Source organism: Mauremys reevesii, linkage group 7 (genome assembly GCF_016161935.1).
Source record: "Mauremys reevesii isolate NIE-2019 linkage group 7, ASM1616193v1, whole genome shotgun sequence".
NCBI classification, from domain to species: Eukaryota; Metazoa; Chordata; order Testudines; family Geoemydidae; genus Mauremys; species Mauremys reevesii.
In genome coordinates, this window is record NC_052629.1 from 65,834,063 (window position 1) to 65,841,416 (window position 7,354).

The window sequence follows — 7,354 nt, forward strand, 5'->3', positions numbered from 1 at the left end:
CCACAGTTGACTGGATGCCTCTGATGACTGGTTACTCCAGTCCAAGCTCTTTGTGCTGCCCTTCCAAAATCTGTGCACTCCCAACCAGTGCCAACCTTCAGTAACACAATCTTGTTCCTTCCATGGGCAGTGAATTTAAAAATAGTCAAGCCCCAGAGAATATTAACTACTTAACCCCTATGAGCCAAAGGTGGGGCCTATTTTGCATTAAGTAGCAAAGATCTCAGAGTAAAGGGTTAAACAGCTCATAAGAGAGATCTACTTCTTCCTACTGTCCATTGGCCAACTGGTATCCCCAAGCCAGCCGCAGCTCTGAATGGGACAGTCAGCCATTGGATGGCAATAAAGAATCAATACACCAGGAGGGGGGGAGTGTTATAAAAACTGGGCCATAACTGAGTTCCGTGGAGCATTCTCTCTGGGGGCTTTTCCAATAATGATTTTAAAACTCAGGTCCCATCTGCTCTGGTTGATATTAAAGGTCCTGTGGGAGTTATTGGAAGAGTGGGGCTTTGCCGTAGTGTGCTTAGCCAAAAAGCCCCTTCCCACTGCTGCCTCAGAGGTGCTTCATGCCATGCAGCTTTTGACCTCTATGCCAGTGGAGGCTTCATGTCAATGGGGCAATTCTGACGTGGTCCACATGGCTCCTGTAACGTACCCCAGTAGTGGTGTGAAATCTGCATGTCCTCAGAGGTGATGCAATTCCTACATATCAGTTTGCAAATAGCTTTGGGACAAAAGGTATGTAAGAGAGCCAAGCCATTTGTTAATTATTAGTATAGATTAATTGACAGTCATGTGAAAAGTCCATTTGCAAGTCATAGCAAAGAAATTCCATAGGATGATGATAGAGGCAAAAAGTCTCATGAGGCTAAACCTTATGCAGCCTACACCTTGACTCAAATCTCATCCTTGAGATACCTAAGCCAAGTGCCCATTGAAGGAATTCCAGGCAATTCTTCAGAAGCAATATTTTATCCTGCACCCAGTCCTGCAGTATGCAAAATTCCCACTGAAGTCAACGGGAGTGTTGCCAGAGCGAGGTCTGTGGGTTTGTGTGTTATGAACGATTAGCTATAAAAATAGCTACACAGCAAACTCACTGCTCACGGACTTGTAAATGTGCACAGTAAAACTAATCCTATGGCTGCCTCCAAATGTGTTTCTTATTAGAGATCTCTCCTGACCCCAAGAGCATCCATAGCGTATTTTTCCTTCTGTCTCTACATATATTTCTCTCTCACACACAAACATTTTTGGTTCATTTCAAAACCTGGCAGCAGTTCTGGACATTTCCCAGTATTTATTCATCTCCGCATGCTGGCAAAGTCTGTGGGGTTTCGGAATAAGATCTTTTACCCTTGTAGGAAGAAGAAGAAAAAAGAGAAAGTTACAAATCTGGCAAAGATCATATAATAACATCAATCCAGACCCTCATCGGAGTGAGGCGAACAACAATGTGCAGATTTTATTAAAAGTTAAAAAAGCTCTTTTCCCACAATGGAGGGACTTGAAGCCAAAAATAAGCAAGCCTGAACTCTAGCTTTGCCCGTGGTAATGAGCTGTTGTTCCCCTGGTGGACTGTTGAGGATTGTTTGCTTCACCCTGTGTTGCACTCTCATCTCTGAGAGTTGCCAATTAAAAATACATTGTACGGCCCAAAAAAGAAAATGTTTTCTTTAGTAAGCAATGACATGATTAACCCCTCCTGTCCTGCCCCTTCCCCCGCCCCCACACACACACATATTAAATGTTTCTTAAGAAAAAATAACATTTTTATGGCTGGGTGTTTTTCCATGTATGGTGCCTCCTGCTTGAGCTAAAATCCAGGGGCCACTTGATGTCATCTTCAACAATTTTTGATGAAAAATTCCATTCTGAGGTGGATCTTGACTCTGATATTCTCTGCATTCACAGCATGCCTATGTAATACCCTGTGATTTTCCAGCTGTGAGTGGGAGATAGCACCCAGGACCTCCCGCACTACACATGCAGGCATCTATATGAACTATAGGAGAGCCCCTTTAGATGTCATTTGCACACAATTGTAGTCACTGGAACCAGCTACGAGAGAGAGATGTGATCACACCTACAAGGCCATTGAGGGTCTAATCTGACTCGGGTTGTTTCATCAGGGCAAATTCTGATCTCAGTTAAACCTGGAATAACTATTGGTTCCAATGAGGCGACTTGATTTACCCTGGTGTAGATAAGAGCAGAATCTGGCCCAATGGGAGCTCTGCTCATGTGATGATGAGGCAAAGAGAGCAAAATCATGCCACCAGAAAGCAGAACATTAGAGTCAAGATCCACCACAGGGCTCTGAGCAGAGAGTTTGCCCTAACAGGAAATGGAGAAACAGATGCAACCGGGAACATATTCAACCAGGCATTATTGGGGCACTTCACAAATTTCTGGGTGAGATTCTCTGGCCTATGTTATGCAGGAGGGTCAGATTAGATAATCCGATGGTCCTGTCTGATGTTATCTCTATGAGAGAGAATCCAAAAAAACATTTTTAGAAGGACCCATTTCCCAGTTCCTCCATTTCCCTTTTTATTTCCTGTTTTGCAGCTGCTGTACTTCTCTGAATGAAACAAAATGTCCTTCCTTTCTTAAAATGAAGGCTTGTTCAAGCAAGTTTGAAACAAATAATTCCCAGCAGAAATCTGTGGATAATATTTATCCATTAGACTTGACACTGATTTGTAATTTTGACTCCAGCAGCAATCTGATCTCCGTAGAAACCAGCACCTTAAATTGGTTTTTGAGCTTGAGGGTGTTTCAGAAAGAGTCTTAATCTGCTGTAAACCAAGACACTTATCCCATAAGAGGATTTTACACAGAGCCTCGGTTGGAATTTTGAATCAAATTATATTAAATCTGAACATTTTTCAAGCACTCAGACAAGTTTAAAATCCAATGGAGCCAAAACATTTCCAGCCAATAATGCACAGCTTTTTACACTATTAAATGCCACTTTCCTTCTGTCTACGGCATGTCACTGGATCTTTCAGCACGATATGGAACTGCTGTGCAAAGAATGCTAATAAAGGGTCCCCGCATTCATTTCCACCTCCTTGGACTCTCTTAGGGCAAGGCACACAAAGGTAATTCAGGAGACACATTCCAAGCTCTGGCGCTTGGAATGAAATCTATATTCATCCTCTAGGAGATACTTTGAAGAGGCCAAATAGATGAAAAGAAAGCAGAGGTTCCTGAGTGCAAATCTTACCTCTCCCACAGACTTGGCTTGTAACCCTAGGCAGGTCACTGGACTCCTCTGGGCCAAAATCAGACAGGAGTCTCTGTTGATGTAACTTATACCTTTTATAACTTCACACTGACATATCACCTCTGAATTTGGGTCAAATCCTGAAGCGATGTGTAAAATCTCTGATATTCACGTATACCCCCTTACCGAGGTGAAGGAGAGTCCAAGCTGGTGTAGTTCACACCAAATGGCCGGAAGAGAGGAACAGAACAAGAAAAGCAACTAACAGTGTAAGAAGATCTCGATTAATGTATCTTCACCCTGTTGGACCTTACACCAGTTAGACTTTCCTGTGCATTGATGAGAGCAGTAAGTATGTAAAGGGTAAAGACTATATAGGTGAACCACCTTGTACATCATCTCTGAATTTGGCCCCGTGTCCAGGTTTTCTTATCTGTAAAATGAGATCATAATACTGATTTACTTTGGGGGGGGTCAGTTCGTTATGGATTGTAGCGTGCTTTGAAAAAGTCCGTTATAAGAATGCATCAGGCCTACAGTTTCATTACTAACTTGTTAAACAGAAAGCAAAGCATACTGTATCAAAGTATTCCCCTTCAAAAGGATCTTGTCCTTTACCAGGAATGCCTAGATGAAGGATCTGCTCCTGTATTATAAAGGGGGAGATGCTAGCTACTTTTATAGATAAGCCCATAAGGGTTTCTTTGTTAACCCCTTGTTTAAAATCACTTCCTTTTCCAAAGTGCTTGCTTTGGGGGCTGAAATTTTCCAGGCTTTGTCTCTGTCCCAAAATAATTTTTTTTGAAAGTTTGAGCAAAAACAGTCCAGTCACTTGTAGAGCACGAGGAGAGGGAAAAAATGTACTTTCTCCATTTTTAAGTAATGGGGGAGGAAATGTTATAGATTTGAGCTAAATCAAAATAGGACCCTTTTAACCCCAAATAGTGTCCCCATTGCATAGAAATAACTAAAGTGGTGAATTAAGACTGATTTTGTGATTTTATTTTCCAGCTAGTGTATATACAACCGCTTAGACTCCCTCCCACATTGGAACTGCAGGAGTTACTAGATGTAGGGACATGCGTAAGGGGGTCTAGTTTATACCACTGTAAATTCTACCCTGGAATATGGCCCCAATGGATTATAGATCCAACATGCAAAATGACCAGAGGGACTCATTTGCAGGCGGTGCTAATGCACAGACATTTCCTGTATCTACCCGCTCACAGACCTGACGGACATGCCAGGAAATAACTAAGCACAAGAACAATATTAATAAAGCCACCTCTATGAAGCATAATTATATATGGGAATGCAGCCAGCACCCACCTGCCATAGCCTGGGACTCCACATACCTCCTAGAGAGGACTCTGAATTGGGATCACATGCAATTGTGGCTACAGACAGCTTTGGGAGAACAGGATGCCTGTCTCTTTCCTGTTTAATCACTGATGATGCAGGGCCCCTAGCAAGGACGGTGGCTGCTTCCACTGACTGCTATCATCCTCACCAGGGGCTAGTTAGGATGATACGTCCGACTCTGTGGAATTAAAGAACATCTGGAGGGAAAAGGGAGAATGAACAGTCACAAAACTCTAGCTGTTCTGGACATCAGTTCATCCCATGGCCATGAATGGCACCATACCCTAGAAGTAGCAGGAAGAAGAAGGAATAGACAGAGAATTATAAAACAATTAAATATTGTAGTAGCTGTTTGGAGTAGGAGGTTGTGAGTTGCTTCTGTTGCCATGAAGACCTGATTGTCTGAGTTGACACTGATTTGCTGTAATATATCCACTGAACGTCTTTAGATGGAGTGCTGTCCTTTGTACCTGGGTGTCGTTTCAAAGTCAAGGCATACAAATGCGCATGCAGTGGAAGAGTTCATTCCAGTAATCAAAACAATCACACAGAGAGACAGGCAAAACCATTATTATCCAGCTCAGACAGACAAATGATGGTGGCATGCTGCATTAGAATGAGCGATATGTTCCTCGTGGACAAAAATAATGGCGCTGGAAAGAAAGACATTTTTTGTGTGTTAATCGTGATTAAAAATCCTATATCTCAAATGGAACAGGACTGAGATGTAGATGTCTCAGAAATTCATCTGGAGACTATATATGAGGTTCTAGATGGTTTGGCAGCTCAGAAACAGGATTTATAGCAGAAACAGGAAAAAAAATCAGGCCTTAGATCCATGATATTCCAAGCCTGCATCTTGGAGTATGGTGGTTTGGATCTGGAGTTCTGGGTCTGGCCCATCTCTAGTTTATAGTAACTACAGTCCAGTAAAATACTCTCTTTTTTTGCCATTTCCATCTAGAAGGGTTTGTAAATAAATGCAGCGCAACATTGGCATTAGGACTGATAGAAACTGTTCTGTTAACACTTTTTTTCATTGGAAAATTAGGCTTTTGACTAAATGAAAATTTTCATGGGCAGTGTTTGCTTTGAAACAAACCAATAATCCAAAACCTGAAATTTTTTGGTGACAACTGTACATTTTTTTGGTTTTCATCAGTTTTTGGCCAAAGAATATTTTTGGGTTTTGGATGTTTTCAAATGGTTTGTTTGTTTGTTTGTTTGTGAAGACCAAAAACGTTTAGTTTTTCAGGTTTATTTTTTGATCAAAAGTCAAAATTTTCTGAGGAAAAAACCCGTTTTGTGACAAGCTGTAATTAATATATCAGCTCAGTAATATGTTAGACAAATCAGCTGCATATTATTCATTTTTAGCTATACATAAAATATTAGTATCTAGCTTCCTTTCATTTTAATGCAAAATGCTTCACTTCTTCTGTTTCTCCACTTTGCTAAAAAGAAAGATCCACTTTTTATTTCTTGATTTAAGCTTCATTATGATCTTTTGGACAAATTGACTAGATAGATAACTATTAATATGGAAAATTATACAAATGACTGATTTCTTAGTGCTTTTGTGCTCAAAACACCTATTGACCTCACTAGAGTTAGCCTCATGGAAAAGCTTCAAGAAAAGATTGGTGCAAGGTCCAAATTCAGATCTGGAGTCAGATCCGAATCCAAACAGCTGCAAAGTTTGGGGAAAGGTTGGATCTGGGGATCCAAATTGGGTGCATTTCTAGCTCTGGGAGACTAGAAAATGGGAGTTCTCCCTGGGGAATTTTTGCAGGGAAACTCCCCATTCCAAACTTTCCTGTCAAGAAATAATGATTTTCCTCTGGGAAAATTTGAAAAGTTAAGGAAGTGCAGAAAAAAACTATTTTCCCAATTTTTTGACTGTCTTGCAAAAAAATTTCAGTTGGAAAACAGTAAACAAAATGTTGAAAGTGTTATTTTCAGAAAGAAATTTTTTTATGAACCCTCTTTTTTTTTTTTTACAATAAATACATACGTCTTATAATTAAAAAAATTGTCAGCTAGCTCTATGGGAGTCATTTTAAGGTAGTATTCCCCAACAGTGCCTTTCCTAGGCCTTCATATTGATAGTAAGTGAGTAAGTCTAGCAGAATTCCTGTCCAAAGCCTTGTCTCCTTTGCTATCAAGTTGATCCGGTTATTTGAAGTTACCTTGTTTCATACTTGAATATTTCATTTACACCAGTAAAAGTATGAGAGTGCCATTTGTGTTGGCTAAACTCATATGTGTGTGGAACTATTGAGCTATGGGCAATCCCAGAATTATGCAGTGCACTGCTGATGTAACAATGGACATAGTTCATGGCAAAACCAATGCATTTAGAGCCCACTGTATTTAAGATTCTATGTTCTTTCAGTTATTCTTACTGAAAAAAGCAGGCTTCCTGTTAATGTTGTTTTGCTTAGATTATTTTGGTCTTTCCAGCAGGAGACCAGATATAGATCAAACACACTGGATCCTCCTGCTGAACTGAGAAGGGGCCCATAATTGCTATTAAGTCAACTCTTCTATTATTATTCGGATGGGAAACGACTCGGGATACTTTCTCTGCAGCTACAAAAAGTTGGAAGCCCTAATGTACAGAAGGGCATAGGTTGAGCTGTTCATGTGTCACCAGCATTCAGTTTTTAGGCTGAGGGCCAGATTCTGATCAGAGTTACACCTGTGTATATCAGCAGTAACTGCACTTATTTCAGTGACACTACCTTGGACTTTCCC

The 7,354-nt window shown here is 40.7% G+C and overlaps 1 long non-coding RNA gene across 2 annotated transcripts; it reads right to left on the reverse strand.

Annotated features, from left to right (window-relative positions):
* Positions 1-1,295: 1,295 nt before the first annotated feature.
* LOC120408882 lies at positions 1,296-6,866 on the reverse strand. Of its 2 annotated transcripts, none has more exons than XR_005600990.1 (4): positions 6,787-6,866; positions 4,565-5,250; positions 3,623-3,668; positions 1,296-1,360 (listed from the first exon to the last, which is right to left on the reverse strand). It is a non-coding gene; the product is annotated as an uncharacterized LOC120408882 (long non-coding RNA). The 2 variants fall into 2 exon arrangements; XR_005600991.1 differs by having other exon boundaries at positions 4,565-4,794; positions 6,787-6,845.
* Positions 6,867-7,354: the final 488 nt, after the last annotated feature.